Genomic DNA, 17,472 nt, shown 5'->3' with positions numbered 1-17,472 from the left:
CGTGACCTGATCCTCATTTGGACTATTGAGACCTAGACTAAAATTATGTGCACTCTTAAACTGCTGAGTAAGTTTTTGAGACTTTTCGTCATTTGTCAATAAAATTAGATTTCCCTCTTTAAGCGCTGAAATTGGCTTTTGAGTTTTTTTTTTTTTTTGAGAATTTTCATTAATTTTCAAAAGGGTTTCGAACTGAGACATTTTCTTTAAGTTGGAATTTCTCAGAATTTCGAAACGTTTTCAATTACATTTGCAAATCTCGTCAAATAACTTTCAACGCGGGTTCGCGAATTCTTTGCTATTGCCTTCGCCTCACATTTTTAAGACATCAGAAGATCCTCGTCAATAATAATGGATTTGAATTAAATTTTACATTTAGGAATTACAATGCCTCTGGCTTTGACAATTAAATTTGTCAAAGATACGAGAGCATTATCATTATCACTTTTGGTATCGAGAGGGTTGATATCAAAATTCCTATCGATACACGTTTTATATAAATCCCAATCAGCTCTATGATAATTAAAAGTAGAGCTGATTGGATTGTTAATGGCTTCTTGTGAGATTTCAAAAATCACAGGAAGGTGATCAGAGTCAAAGTCAGCACAGCATGAGTTACCAATTGGGCACACAGCTGACCTGAAGGCAAGTAGGCAACAATAAAAGAGAATTGTCCAAAATTTGTTCTAACAGAAACTCCCAAGGTTTCGAAAACTTTGGTTTCAAATGAATATTATAATTTATGTTTCATACGTCTATTAATGACAATGGCAACCCAACCACAGGCGCTATCAAGACGCTCATTTATGTAAATAAAATAATTTGGATCTCTTTTGATGAAGAGTCCAGGTTTCAAATAGGTTTCAGTTATAATGACAATGTGCCCATTACGAACTGATGAGAAGTTGAATAATTTATCTTCTTTACCCGGTGTTGAACTTAGTCTGTAGATTAAAAAAACACCTTAATAAAGCCTAAAAAAAATATCTTCTTTACCCTCAAAAGAGCGGGCATTACAATTTAAATTTTTCAAAAAAATGTTTGAATCCATTAAAACCAAGGCCAATAAAAATTTTTTGAGCAAATTTGATACCAATCTGAAGATAGGGTTAGCGTTTAGGTTGGCTCTGTAATATCACAGAAGAGAGCTAGGTTCTCGCTTTCTTCAGTATAATTGTTTATAAGGATATTGGGTTTAAAGGAAAAATATCAATATTTGAAGTTTGGGAAGATTTCATTTCTGATAGCATGCAAACGAATCTGAATTTATTGAATCCTACCACATTATTAATTTTGAACTCTCAATCAAGTTTAGTCATCCTGATCGTATAAAGCCAGTGAGAAATTTTTAGGAATTCAAGGTTTTCCAAAACGTTCTCGAGTTCTGCCCAAAGTATCTACCGGACCATTAAAGGCTTTTGCAATGTCTTCATTATCGGAAAATACTGAAACCGGTTCAATAAGGATATGTGCATCAAGAAAACCCGTTTCTCTTGCAGACGGAATATGCAACGTATTCCAAAGCGTTTTCGGTTTTAGTTTGCAATGTCAATAAATATATATAACAATATATAACACTATGGGTCTCTGAGACTTCTATAAAAAGTTTTCGGAGTGGAATGATAGCCTTTCGGTACAACTTAGTTGTACGAAAAAATGCAAAAAGAGATGTCTAAGTTCATCCAAACCCAAGTAACAATTTCAAGCCTTCATGGATTTATTTGAGTTTTTTGACGGTTTTATCGCTGCTTTGTTCAATGCTGCAAGATTAGCTTTGTTTGAAGACTTATAGCTATCTCCAAAACCATAATAAAACGTCTAATAAAACCACAAATGTCAAAAGCTTAATAAACTTATGAGTGGGCTAATGATTATCTTGAGGACTCCAATAAAACCAATTCTGAAAACTGTAATAAAACCGGATGTTTTGGTCATAGACTTGTCTTACGCATAACCTCCATAAAACTTAGTGGTTTTTTCTAGGTTTATAATGGGATTATACAAGAACATAATGTTTATGTTGAACTTCATGCACTATGGCCAACCGAATGGCCAAAAACAAAAGTTTCTATCATAATGTTTCTGCTACAAGTTTCTCGAAAACTTAAACAAAGAAAACAATAAATAGGGGGAATGTCCCGATCTCCATCTCACTGAACATATTTTCATCTCATCACGAAACAAAGAAATACGGCACCAATTTCGTCGCTTCTTTTTGTAAACATGAAAAAAAAATCACAAAAATAGGAAGCAAATCAAATACCTTTCCATTGCTTTGTTTTTGATGAGATGAACATCGGAACCATGAGATGAAATCCAGGAGCTGTTCCCCCACAATGAATACGTAAACTTTAAAAATTGAGCATTCGCATATTTAAAATTTTGTTGTTTATCGACAATAAAATCCAATCGCACTCCTGAGAATGGAATAGATAATGAAAATCGAGTAAACTAACCGAATATGTATTTTTATTTCCGTTAAATTAAGATAGTATAAATACGAACACGCAACAAATGGTGCGATAATCAATATTTGAGATATTCTACTGCCGCTGGTGGAAGCATAACTTCAATTGCAATTATTGTGGACCCCGGTAACTTGATCGCTTATAACCTGAACACTTTTGAATTTGTGGCTTGATGGCTTGAACATCGTTCACATTAAAAATAGTTCAGACGCCATTCAGCACGAGGAATGGCGAAAATGAAAATTGATCATCGTGAAAGAGAACGCATAATCAAAACAAACACCAAAAAAGTCAGACAGAAACTGTTTTATCTGATGCTTATTATATAGTTATTAAAAGATCGAATTAGAAATGAACGCCGTTAATTTGATTGAAGTACCATCTAAGTTACTTGGAGTCCACGTATACTTGATTCCTCTCTCCATCTTCTCACAGTACTTTTATTGAATTCATTTTCCTAGTTTAATGAATTAATTAGCAATTTCTAGCAAGTACTTATTATACTTGAAAGATACGCAAAACTGTATTTTGACCATCACAACTACCCACGGTGTAGTAGCAGCCATGATGGTATTATAGAATTGATTTCATATCGGTAAAAATCTTTTGCGATATTCACTACCATATGTAGCAACCGCTATATTTCAGAATGATTCATAAATCTATGAGCACGAGAAATTTTTCGGTGCGAATCAAAATACCACAAGTAAAAAAAAACAGTATACAGTATTGATTATTGATTTGCTCAAATTTAATTTCCGTAAATCACGATATTGCGACGGCGCATTTAAATAAACTGCTTTTCTTACCTGGTTTGACCAGAAATTCGAAGGCGCACCAAAATTGTATGCACGCGAGCGAGTTCTGGGGCATCCAATTTTCGATGATTCCATATTATTTTACATCCATATCCATGAATGTTGTTTTTTATCCATTAATGTTTTTTTTTCTTTCTTCCATTCCTACGATTTTCCTTTTTCTCCAGTTTAATAACAAAAGAGAAATTCCCTTTTTTGACAGTGGTTTTATGGCAGCTTTATTAACAACCTCGAGCTTGCTTTGAAGACGTTCTCAAGTTTGGTCATAACATAATCTTGTAGTGGTCTTCAAGAGGTTGTCATGTAGATATTAGTTTTATTGCTAGTCTTCAAAATTTGCTCTCCAAAACTGCTAATGGAGTATGATAAAACTCAAAATGTTACTTGGGAAATGATCCTGAGTGAAGGTAAAGGTATCAACTGAATATGGGTCGACTTTACGATTGATTCATATTCATTGAACGACTACTCAGTATTACTATTTCACAATGGGTTTATTATCTACCCGACGTTTTGACAGGAGGATTCATTCGTTTTTGAGGCGAAAATATTTCTGTTGTGAGTCATCGAACATTTAGTCTAACTTGAACCGTCTGTTTGTCTGAATGTCCGTACAAGACTTTGGAAGCACTGCTATTACCTTTCATTTTTTTTTCTAGCTAATAATAAATCTAATAATGAATTCTCCCTTACTCTCTTACTCGATATTGATATCGAGGTAGAGTACATATTTATATTTTTCTTCCAAAATATCAAAAACTTTTCATAACATGTAGAAATATGGTTTAGGGTCATTTGACAGAATGCCATTTGGTCGAATTCCATTTGGCCGAATAGTTAAAATTGATTTCCTTATTAAGTGAAGTGAGGAGTGGGATGTTCGACATGAATAGTAAAAAGAGAGAATTGGGAGGAGATAAATGATATGGGAGTACATGGCGTGTTTTAGTGTCGCGAAAATGGTAAATTATCTGTGCAGTGTTCGGTGGCTAATGTGCTTGTATTGCGCTTCGCTCCGGTCGTAACAAGAGTTTGCAGTAGCCATCGAGCAAGTGAGTACATGGCGTGTTTTAGTGTCGAGAAAATGGTATTTTTTTTCCAAGTCCGTTTATTTGGTAGGCTCAGGCTTGTATAACACTTTACGGAGCCATGGTTCTTTGTGATATATACAATCAATATCATTTAATTTTTCAGATAGAGAGCACCTCCACGGGAGTCCTCATCGCTCTTCTTATAATAGCGCTCCTTCTCGAGTGCTATTTTAGGATAGCGCCCCATGTTCCCATCGGTGGTTTCTATTTGTATAGCGACTTCATAAACATATTGAGTTCTCACCGGGAGTCGCTAAAAGTAGTCATCTTCTTTTTCAATGGCTCTGCATTTCAACTGGAACTGGGCTAGCTTCTCAACTTAGTATTTTATTAGCATTTCCTTAGTTATTGATTGAAAGTTTTCCTATGCCCGGTTTCGCATGAACATGTATTTTGGGTAACAAGCCCAATGGATACACTATTCCCAATCAAAAACATCCTTGACCGAATCGGGAATAGAACATGCCATCTCCGGAGGGCAACTGGGATTAATAATACGCTTTTGCTCGCAAAGCTTACAGAAGACCCATCATAGTATCTAAATATTATATAACAAGATTTTTTTTCATTTTTTTATAGTCATTCCTTCCTGGATTTCTGGTAATTTACCTCGAAACAACTTCCGAAATAACCCGGCGAATTATCTTGAAAAGTTGTTTGAAACCACAAAAGAGATTATAGGACAATCCCAATAATAAAATCCAAAAGATTCTGGAAGATATCCTAAAACTATTCTGGGGAAACTGCTAATGATACTTGAAGGAACTCAATGATTCAATTTGAATTTCCAAAGCAAATCATATAGGGGAACTGCTCCCCTAGTAGCACACATGTTCCACATAGGTTACTGCAACTAATATGCGGCTAGATTTAGTCACAATCAAGTTGCTGCAACTACTGTTGTCTGACTTGTGCTGCTCGGGTCGTGGATTTCATCTCATGGCTCCGATGTTCATCCCGGGTCCGCGGCGTTAGGCATAAGGACGTTAGGCATAAATACTTTAGGCATAACGAACGTTAGGCATAACGGACGCTAGGCATAATGTACGTTAGGCATAATGGACATTTGGCACATATGTACCTGCCTTCTTTATGTCATTTACTGTTCTTTGGGCCATTTTATGCCTAACGTCCATTATGCCTAACGTACTTATGCCTAACGTCTTTATGCCTAACGTACTTATGCCTAACGGGGTATACCCGTTCATCCCATCAAAAACAAAGCAATGGAAAGGTATTTGATTTATTTCTCATATTTGTGATTTTTTTTCGGCAGTGAGCACGCATGTTTACAAAAAGAAGCCACGAAATTGGTGCCGTATTCCTTTCTTTCGCGATGAGATCAATATATGTTCAGTGAGATGGAGATCGGAACAGTTCCCCTATGATGAACGACAGAAAAGCGAAACTTGCAGGAGATTTTCTGAAGAAACTCCTTGAAGAACATACTAAGCAATTACTAAAAGAACCTTCTGAGTTCTCTTCTGAGGGATTCCTGAAAGACCTCCTCCTTGAATAACTTGCAAAAAAACAGTAGGATTTTCTCTCACAGAAAATCCATCAATATTGTGGACTCTAGCGGGCGCCGGTGTGTATCGAGCTGATCTATTACTGTAGTTACTCCTATTTCCCTCCTATTTGACTGTATTCGCCGAAATTGTTCTGAAAAAGAAAAACAGATTTTCTGCTTTTTTTATCAATACTTAAGTGAAGTTTCACAGAATAGCAATCCTGTATAGAAATTTAGCAGCCCAGTATGGAGCGCTAAATTTGGATACTCACGGCTAATTTTGAGTTGCGTTCTCATTTTACATTCCCGTTTAGATAAGAAAATTATTTTGAGCTTTTTAGTGGAATGTTTTCACCTGTCATAAGACGAGTTTAAACAATCCCATTGAATTCCACCACTTAATTAAGTGGTGGAATTCAATGGGATTGTTTAAACTCGTCTTATGACAGGTGATTCCCGTTTAGATACTACCGGTGTAGAAGTGGGTCGCTATATAGGGCCCGGAAAAAGCGATAAGGACCCAGATGGGGACTCCCATGGAGGTGCTTTAAGAAGCCAGCGTACTCGTAGTGACTCGAGGTTAGTTTACAATGTTTAAGGATGGACGGGGCTAAGGATTTGGGATCAGGGAGAAAATGGTAAATTATCTATACGGTGTTCGGTGGCTAATGCGTTTGTATTGCGCCTCGCTCCGGTCGAAACAAGCGCGATCTTCAATAGTTTGCAATAGCCGTCGAGCAAGTGAGTACATAGAAATTATATGTTTGGAATCACCACTTCTCACTTTTCACCTCTAACTTCGCAGCTCTTACTTCACAAATTTTTCACGTCTATTTTATCAAGGAAAGCAGGAAGGAAGGACAGTTCTTCACAGTTCTTTCTTCACTCTTCTCAATTTTCATTTCTCACTTCTCACTACACGTTTTGTACTTCGCATTGCTCACCATTCACTTCCCACTTCTCTTTCATCACTTCTCTTTTCTCACTTTTCCCTTCTCACTTATCACTTCGCATTTCTCACTTCGAATTTCTCCCTTCGAAGTTGTCACATCTCACTTTTCACTAACATTTGTTTCATTTTTTACCTATCACTTCTTATTTTTTACCTTTCTCTTCTCACATTTCACCTCTCACTACTCAAACTTTTCACTTCCAACTTCTAACCTCTTACTTTTCACTTCTCAATTCTTACTTCTCACTTTACACTTCTTTCTTCTCACTTTTTGCTTTTTTTCACTTTTTATTTCTCACATACCACTTCGAATTTGTCACTTCTCACTTCTTATCTGTAACTTCTTACTTTCCACTTCTGACTTTACTTTTCACTTCTCATTTTTAACTTTCACTTCCCACTTTTCATTTCTCACTTCTCACTTCTAACTTCTCAATTCTTACTTGTCACTTTTAAATTCTCACTTCTCAATTCTTATTTCATACTTCTTACTTCTCACTTCTCACCTTTCACAATTTACTTTTCCCTTTTTACTTTTCTTTTCTCACTATTCAATTCTCACTTCTCACTTCGAATTTGTCACTTCTCACTTTTTTTTTATTCTCACTTTTAACGTATCACTTTTTACTCTTTACTTCCCCGTTCCTATTATGAAATGTGCGAAATGTCTCATTCCTCACATCTCGCTGCACACTTCATGTATTTCTTATTACTAATTACTAACCATATAAGTTTTTTTTAAGCTTTTGGCCAAACGGCATTTGACCAAACGGCCAGACATCGTATATATAGGGCTTTTTTACGAGACGCTTGAAATCAGCTGATTTTACCGTCAATTGACAGTTCTTCTATGAAATTGACATCGGGTTTGCGCGGCCTGTTCAGCGGTAGTAAACAAGTTCAGTCTCGGCAGTGTCACATGAACATGTGAACTGGGTCTGACAATATCGAATTAGCGAGGTGAAAATGCTTTGGGAAATTACTTCGACTTAGAAAATATCGAGTAAGGGAGGTATCGACTCACGGAGGTAAAGCAGCATGCAAAATTCAAAGGACTTTGAATTTCATCGAGTAAGAGAAAATATCGAGTTACAGAACATCGAGTTAGAGAGAGTTCACTGTACCTAGAAAAAACTGGGTTTGGAGCTTAAGGACTGGGCTCTAATCTTCAGTTCTATTAAGATTTTACACACAGTGGACACGAGGACTACACAGTACTGTAGCAATCCCAGCAGAAAGTGGATAATCGAGAGACCGTCGTCAAGAGCAACAGCACTCAAGAGAAATTCTCACGCTATTTTGGGACCATCGTTTGGTTGCTGTTAGTGGCGCATTATGGAAATAAACTCGGTTTTTCACAGGACCAACATTTTATGAAAAGAAAGGTTGAATGCGTCGGTTGCGGTCCCGGGATATCAGGGCGTAATCGTGTAAATGATTTTTTTCATCAAACAATATGTTCTGCTTGATGAAAACCGGCCTATTCTGTCTGTCAAAATGACCCTTTTCTGTCATAGGACCATTTTAGCCAAATGAACAACTTTTGCGGCAAACGAGCAGTTCAGCCGAACGGCTGTTTGTCCCATTCGGTCAATAGCAAGATGGCTTTCGGCTTCACGGATCAATCGGCAAAATGACATATTCGGTCAAACAGCTTTTGGCGAAATGCCTTTCGGCCAAAAGTCGCCATAATTACCGGTCTTTGCATTTTCCCGCACTATACCTGAATATTCGCCGATAACGGTTTGGTTTGATGTCATCTCTTTCACACATTCTGTCTTGTCCTGAGTGATGGCTCCACAACTTGAACTCGAACATGGGTCACCGAAATCTGAGAATGAAAGCGGAAGTCGGCAACTTTCTGCCTAGGAGCGGAGAAATAATCTACAATATTAGTAACCGTTCTAGTGAAACACAGTTTGACATCACAGCATACACTGAATCCAAAAACTACCTAATAGTGGGTTGTTTTACTAAAAACCGTATTTTAAGCCAAGAACCCCATATTGAGTAAAATGACTTTCCAATGCTAGGTAGTTTGTCTTTAATCACATGCAAACAATTTATCCAAAGCCGGGATTAGTTTACCAAAAGCTGACATTATTCAACTCAAAATTAGGTATACTGAATTTACTCAAATTTGAGCTATTGGGCTGAATAACTACGGTGAGGTGCATGCATCTTACTCTAGTTTTGACAACCATAATGAAAATTACCCAATTTTTTTTGCGATATTCTCATTTGCAAGTATTTTGAACTCGAATTTTGGGTTGGTTTATCTGTTCAAGTACACAGTACATGCACCTACACACGAATACAGACAGTCAACTGCTCAAGATGGAATTCTGCCTCGATACCCAATTTGAATATTTTCTGGCAGTATAGCCTCGCTTTCCATACAAAAGATTTTTCATTTTCAAATCCTTTCAGACCCAGACTTTGCAGCTGCATATATTTCCGCTGATATATTCTAAAATATCCGTTCATTGACACCTTACCATTTAATGATGGATTTAGAACCATTCGAGCTGCAGGAAATAAAACTTGTTTAGTGATATGTTATCTTCCTGATAGAAAACTTCACGAACACTAATTATATATGAATACGTTATACTTTTATATGTCATATTCCCTTTGAGGAAGAAAATATTAACGAGCAAAAGAAGTTTCACGTTCTCGATGAACAAACAGCAAGCAAAACAAACAAAGTTGTGCAGTTTCCACCATCTGCCAGAGCCGCCCGAAATGAGATTGGACATTCCAGAATCACGACGAAAAGAAAATTTTGCCACTCGCCAGAACAGGCCGGGACGCGGCCGAATTTCTGCGTGGTCGGCTCCACTTTATTACGGGAAAGAATCCCAATTAGGGCGAAAGTTTTAATATGGCCATAATTTTATTTGCGCTCTACTTATCCCCACACTAAGCCCTTTTATATCCCGTCCAATTTAAGTTGATAATGACTGTTCGGATCGGTTCGGAACGTCCCTTTTCATATTATTTATTGGACGGGCAACAGGGTTTATTGAGGTTCACTTAAGTGAGCTTTCCAGTGTCATGTTTTCATTTTATGGATCAAACGAGCTGGATAAACGGACAAAACCATCGCGGGCTGGTGAAGGAGCGGGAGTGGGTGAGGTTGTCCTTCCTCTCAGGCCGAGATTGCTTCGAAGTTCGATAACCCGCGCTGTCTCCCGCTGACCTTCCTCGCAGCGACCGAAACTGACATGGCGGCCAGCTGGCGGGTAGTTTTACGACACATGTCGCACTGAGCTCCCTTGGTGACTGGAAGTTTGGCAAAGTGGGTGATAGTGAAATGGACGATTGGTTGATAACTCCCTCTCAGGATTAGTCCCGCCTACGCGACCAGTGTCTTAAGTACCTAATTAGGAAACTCAATCTGTCATTTGAGCGGGAGATGAAAGTTAAGTTGCGGCGTGACATGGGGAAAAAGTGATTTGGCGTGACCATAAGCGAATTAGGGAGTTTGTGGTTGATTCGATAAATATGTGGGCGGACAGTTTTGGTGGGCTTCTGGGCATGGTTGACATCAAATAACTCGCGTCAACGAATCTGTGCAAATCGTCGAATAATTACTAAATGAAATAGTGTTTCGTAAATGACAAGTGAGAAGATTCAGGCAGAAATTTCATTATATTATAGATTATCCAATCACAAAACCGTAAGCCTATTTAACAACTTCATTTTCACTTCTCATTCCAGATTCGGTTAAACTTTGCAGTATTGCATAAGGTAAGCAACTGTTGTCGCACGTTCTTCACAGCTTCAAGAAGCTGGGCGTACCTATTTGAAAAAGACTTTACCAAAATGAAACGCAATCGGATTTCCAAATCAAATTTCCAGCTACTACCCCAGAAATCCAGTGAACGGCAGAAATTCTCGTTGAAAAGTTTTTCATAACTCATTCCAGCTCGATAGAAGCGGCGAAAAATGCATCCCCCATTTCATCGTTTCTGTCCAACACGTGCCACGTATCTACAAAAGCAAGAAAAAATCTCCAACTGGAACAGAATTGTGAATTCCTTTGGTGCTTTCCACCAGTCATGGCGTTGCTTTCATCTCCTTTTTTTGTGTTCTATGTTCCAAAGTTGGGTGAATAAAATAGTTGCACTTAGTTGCCATTCGTCATTCACATTATTTCCAACGAACGGCTGTTGTTTGGTGACATGCATGGTTCGGTCGGAGTTGTGTCCGACCGTCGGGCAACTGGTATTTATCTTCTCCTCATTATTGAAGACTAATTTATTTCCGATTGGGTTGTATTCATGTTTGACATGTGTGATATTTTGATTAGCATCTCTTGCAAAGGATTGTTGATTTCAATACAACAGGCTAATTTTGGAAAATAGTTAGCCTCTACTGAAAGGCTATTTATTGAATACTTTGTAAATGTCTCTTGTCATATGCTGCCGCATATTTGTACCATGTTTTCTGGGATTTCTTAAGTTCGTTGGACAGTTATGTGCAATGTACAATGTACTCCCATAAAACAAATCTGACAATTTTTGTATAGAATCTTGACATAAACAATTCTGTAAGGGTTTTATACGAAAAATGTTAGATATTTAGATTTTTATATACTGTTTTACACAAATACAAAATTGTAAGCTTTCAACACAAAAATTGTTGTACTAAAATCTTCCAAATTTTGCGAATTGATTTTTTTTTATACATATTTTGCAAGGTTTTAATACCCCCTGCATGTGAAACGGTTGGTACGGCTGTCCCCGTTTCTTCCTTTTGTGGATTCAAAACGCTTCGTTGATCATGTTATTTATCACTAAATAATCTGATTACCGAGGAGTTATGAATTATCTCCCAAATTCAAGCCTGCACGGTGGGCCTGGCCGTTTTAATACTTGTGTCATATTTATGATATGCTGCAAATATTAATGCAGCCAAGAAAATGCTCGGGAATACAACCGACATTTCCAGGATGCTTTTCAATACTGGCTGTGCATGTGCTAAGACAAGACAAGACAAGACAAGACATATTTTGCAAGGTTTCAATACATAACAGTATTATAATCTGCCATCCGCTGGTTGGCCATTTACTCTCATTTGCAATTTTGAATGTGATGTTAAAGCAATGAGAGAAAAAATCAGAAGGGTTGTGTACAAGGTAGCAAGGTAGACGTTGGACAACATAAGGCCATCGTTGCGATTGATCTTTCTGCCGTCACAATGCGATTTTTTTGCGTACTTTAAAAAAAAATTCTTCCCGAATCAGCTTTCTCTTGCATAGAAAGATGGTCTTGAAAAGAATGGAGCTTTTCTCAGTAATGCGTTCTCCCAATCACAAACTGGCCGTGGTTCTGAAAAGAACCATTTTGGTGTACCTTTCGTTGTCGTTCGTGTTTGGCTGGTTCAGTCGGCCGCTGGTCTGCATCTTGGCTGGCTGGTGATCGTATTGTAGTGCGTCAGACGGGAGGGTTCAGCTGGTCGAAATGTAAGATGTAAGCTTCCTCTGTGGTTTTCGCTTCGGCTGTTGTCGATCTTGATGATGTTCTTCTGGCCTTGCTGCTGTTACTTCCGCTACTGTTGCTATTGCAACAACCATCATCGTCGTTGTCTTCTTTTCGCTGCCTTGCCGCCGGTGCGTTGATGCCATGCCTCCGGTTTCTCTAGCTTCGTTTTGTTTAGTTCCGGTCTGGTCCGGTTCGGCGCACGTGTGGTGAATGTCTCGCGCCCTGCTGCTGCTGTTTTGTTTTTGATGGATATTAACACAGAAGATCATTCATCCCTAACCAACTCACGCATGACAGGTACAGCTTCTTTTATACACAAATAAAATCTTGCGGAGGGCCAGAAGGCCCGTAACTTACATTAATCTGATGTCCGTGTTGGGAATACACGAACGGGATTGATTGATGCTGGAATTGACAAGAATTGACATTTTCAATAGTTTATCGTAAACAATCTTGAGTTTCAATTAAATTGACAAATTGCTGGAGAGATTTTCAAGTTTTCAAACATAGTAATGAAATGAAATGTGAGAAAGATATTTGAAGAATACAAGAATTAACAAAAAATAGTGACATATTTTAGGGCGATCAAATAAAAAAAAACTAGTAATTATCGCTGAGACCGGGCCACTATTTGCACGAGGTTCTTAAAAATAACCTAATTTATGTTCATTCAAAAGCTTTAGGAGAGTAAAGGTATTAGGGATCTGTGTTAAATTCTTCAGAAAGATGGACCCTTCGATTTTTGTCAGTTCTTGACTCGCCAAAACTGTCATAACCAGGCTTGTAAATATTCGGCAGCACTGGATAAAGGTGACGTTTTTTTATTTCATTTTTTTATTTTCTTCCTTCTTTGAAATCAATCTCACATTCCCGAAGAATGAGAAAAGTAAACAACAGAACTCACATCACCCAGTGCGCCACGAATATGAAATTCACCACAGTAGCATGTACGCATTCACCCAGCAAATGACAAAAAATCACCATGCGTTTAAATGGGCCACTCACATTCATGCGGTAACGCACGAACTGAGCAGCCTGTCAGAGCAACTTGTGTTGGGTTGAATGCTTAATTGAATGGTTGGTGCTGGAATGATTTTTTGGCTGCCCTACAGTCGCACTCACGACGGTGGCGATGAGATTGACCGTAGAATATGCTGAGTTTTTCAGATTTCAGATTTCACTGCACTGACTTTGACATATTTCAACCCTGGTCATAACTTCAACTTGTTTCAACCGATCTTAGAGATCAGCATATAGTTGGAAAGAAGAAGACTATGACCTCAGTTTGCAATAATAAAAATGGAGACAGGCATAATGTATTTGGCCGCCATCTTGGATTTTTTTCTGAAAACTATTTTCCAGAGGGGCGACAACGGATTTTTTTTCATATGGAGTTAGGCAAGTATGACAGTACCCTCTTATTTGGCGCATAAATTTATACTCCAATGTCAAAATGCTCTTATACTATCATAAATTGTGGTGGTATTTGTGAAAATGTGTATTTTTTACCGTTTGTACAAGAGAGAGTGGTGTCGAAAGTACCTATTAAATTAAAGATTGCAACGAACAAAAACACACCAAATCCGTTAAAATGTAGTGTTTTCACTTTATTCCTTATGCGAAATATGACTGATAAATAATTAAAATATTATGTTGGTAGAAGAAACTCTGTGCTGAGCAGAAACAGTTGTTTCTGGCATTATCCAAACTTTGTGCGTTTCAGAACATTCTCACTCACTGCAGTGTTTATTTTTCATAGACTACGGAGTAGTGTTAGTGCCGTCGGCATTCGCTTGATAGGAGGCAACAAACATTTGACAGCTTGGCACCCGCCTGCTATTTTCCGCTAGTTTCGCAACCACCGATTTTGAATATTAATACATATATGGAATGCTTAGCTTATATTGTGCTTTGTGTCCAAAAATCTCAGGTTTATATTTTATCTATCAAAAGCTATGCACGATTTACCAATTTTTTTTAAGGTCAATCAAAAGTAACTCTAGTTTAGCTTTGTAATCACCAATACCAAAATTCTTTAAATATTTAATAAAATTACCTAAATTCGGCTCCGTTATGCTCAAAACTTTTGAGCCTGTTCAATCAAAGTTAATTGCCTATTTCCGGGGATTAAACCACCCGACTTGGACGTTAATTTACAATCTTTTGAAAACTCATATGTGAATATGTACGTTATGTGGAAGATATTGATTTGGAAAATGTATTGGAGGTAACCACTTTCCCTTCGATGGGACTCGAACCCATGACCCTACAGTACGCTAGACTGGTGCTTTAATCAACTAAGCTACGAAGAACCTCCGTCGGCCTTCGCAGCCTAGCGGCTACTGAACGAGCTCGAGATTCCCAAATTGGACGCATAGTCAAATCACTCGCAATCCATTTCTCAAGCCAATACTTCCACATGTGTATAGTAGGGAAACAGGTGGTAAAATAAACACGTTAAGGACTTGCATTGAATTCAATCATAAAACGAGGATAATTTGCTAGTTTTACCACTTGGTTCAGTAATTTAACTCATATTCTTATTGCACTGAACAATTTTTTCGCTAATAAACACATTTAAACATTGTTTTATGTAGTTTTTTCATCGAAATAAAAAACATTGAAATTTCGTATGTACAAAAATCCTGCTACGACCTCCTGCTTATAAGGCAGAAGCGGTAGCTACTAGACCACCGAGCTCGTCCTCCATATAAGCTAAGCTTTTCATCTATGTATAAAAAATATTCAATATCGGTCGTTGCAAACCTAGTTGAAAAAAAAGTTTTCAAAAACGAATTCAAGATGGCGACCAAATTCCGTTTTAATTATTGCAAATTGAAGAATGAGGACACACTCTTCCTCTACCCATAGACATGCTGATCTTCAAGATCGGTTAAGAAATGTTGGAGTTATGACAATTTTGGTGAGTCAAGAATTGACAAAAATCGAGGGGTCCATAAGAGGGATTTCGCGTATAACTAACGGTGGGTCAATCTTTCTTTGCAGAAAGCTTTCGAATGAACATAAATTTAGGCATTTAAAGAACGTCGTGCAACTAGTGGCCCGGTCTCAGCGAGAATTACTCAAATAGAGTCTACCACATTCCCCTCGGATTTGTTTTGCCAAAAAATGATATTTTGTAGGGACAACAAACAAAAATTCGGATTTTTTTAGAGTTTTCAAACCATTCTACAACAAATCCAAGGAGTTCTATGTCTTTTTATCAAGTTGTAGATAGTATCAATCAAATATTTGTTGACCGATTTTTAGTGGGTTTTTACGCCATACTTTTGTTCAAGCCAATGAAACTATTCGTGAAGAACTCAAACATGCTGGGATTAGTTGCATCTTATTGTAAACTTATATTTTATTTGCTAATCACTATTGACGTGCTACTTATCATTTTTTAATTTTCATTTCTCTTTTTTCACTTTTCACTATGAAGTGTGAATGTCTTATTCTGCATTTATCATTGTTCATATTTTATTACTTTTTTTGTTTTTACTTCGACCTTTTGTGTTTACTTGTCCCTTCGACCTTTTGTCTTTCGACCTTCTGTCCCCAACCCATTAAATTTTGGCGATTAATGAGAAGTAGGATGTGCAAGATGAAGTGAGAAGTATGGAATGAGTAGTAAGAAAATCAGAAGCAAAAACTGAGATGTGAGACATGTTTATTGGAAAGTGAGGAACGAGATGTTTAGAAGTGAGAATTGTGTGATGAGATATAATACAGATGAAGAAGAAAAACAGGACGAAGGGAAAGGAAGAAATAATAAGGCAGAAGGGACAAGAGAAAAGGAAGAAAGAATAAGGTAGATGGAACCAGGGCTGACAATAGTCATCGTCATAGCACGAAATGCCACAGTAGCGACGAGGTGCAGTGTCTTCATTGCTACTCCACACATCGTCAATGACGCACACGACATTAGCTTTCGTCGTGTAACCAAATCGTCATGACGACATCGAAGAACGAAGACTTCATATCGTTATTCTTCAAAAGGCAGCTGCCATGCGAAGATTTTTGTTAATCCTTTGTAATAATGAGTTTGAAGTGACGTATGAAAGCGTTTTGCATGTTATCTATACATTTATGTTACCTAAGTTCTTACTATTTGTTTATTTGAGACGCCATTATGTTTTAACCAGTCCGTCTATAATGACGTACAATCAATTGTGTGAAGAAGTGACGACGAAAACCGTCATAACTTTTGGTTGCGCGACTATCGTCGTGGTACGCATGCGGCGCGAAGAAAACGAATAGGTGTTGCATCGTGCAATGTTATGACGAAGACTAATTTTTTTCCCTTTCTTCATACGACGAGAATGACTATTGTCAGCCCTGGATGGAACAAATAAGATGGAAGAATAAAGTAGGAGAAGGAACCCAACAAGCAATTTAAGGTGAATAAGCTAGTTTTTTTAGATGAAGAAGCATATTTTTAATGTAATAAGCTTTTTATCAGCTTTCAATGTTTGTTAGGAAGAAGGAAGAAAGAAGAATTAAGAACGACAAAGAAAGAAGGCAGAAAGGAGAAGGAACAAGGGAGAAGAAAAAGGAGAACGAAGAATGAACAAAAACGAGAAGAGGAATGAGTGAAAAGAAAGATAGAGGAAAGAAGAAGGAACAATTAAGGAATATAACGGAAGAAGAAAGAAGGAACCGTGGAAGACAACCGTGATCTATGTTTTTGTCCTGCTTTCACCTTTTCACATATTTTTCATGTATTTTTCAAGTGTGCAGTTTTAATTTGCTTTGTTATTTGTTCTGAACTTTTTTTTTCAGTTGGCTTTGGGAGGTCCCTTGGTTGGACCTGAGGGTAGCTGGTTTCAGGCCTACCAGTTGCTCCCTTAGCACTAATTCAAAGAATTAAAGAAATAAGGAATATTGATGAAAGGAGAGAGAAGAATAAAAAAGGAAGAAAGAAGAAGGTAGGAAAAAGAATGAAGATGGAAGACATTTCGCTAGAGATGTCAATAAATTAAAGGGGATTTAAAGTAATTATTTAGATCTTATTTATCTTATCCAGTTCATATACTTGACAGTAAGCTTTTAGGCCAATGAGATGGAAAGTAGGCTTTGAAATTAAAACAACATAAATTAAAATTTACAATGCTCTGAAAACTCAGATGTGAATATGTATA

General features: G+C 37.5%; 1 protein-coding gene across 1 annotated transcript in view; it reads left to right on the top strand.

The window, feature by feature from the left end:
• The window catches only part of LOC134214321 (5-hydroxytryptamine receptor 2A-like), a 388,716-nt gene that overhangs the window by 76,004 nt on the left and 295,240 nt on the right, over positions 1-17,472 (top strand). The window contains exon 2 of the mRNA XM_062693724.1: positions 10,563-10,592. The gene's annotated coding sequence lies outside the window, so the exon portion shown is untranslated. The remainder of the gene's footprint in view (positions 1-10,562; positions 10,593-17,472) is intronic.

Source organism: Armigeres subalbatus, chromosome 2 (assembly GCF_024139115.2).
Source record: "Armigeres subalbatus isolate Guangzhou_Male chromosome 2, GZ_Asu_2, whole genome shotgun sequence".
NCBI classification, from domain to species: domain Eukaryota; kingdom Metazoa; phylum Arthropoda; class Insecta; order Diptera; family Culicidae; genus Armigeres; species Armigeres subalbatus.
Note: the sequence above shows the minus strand (reverse complement) of the source record. Positions and strands in the feature narration are given on the sequence as shown.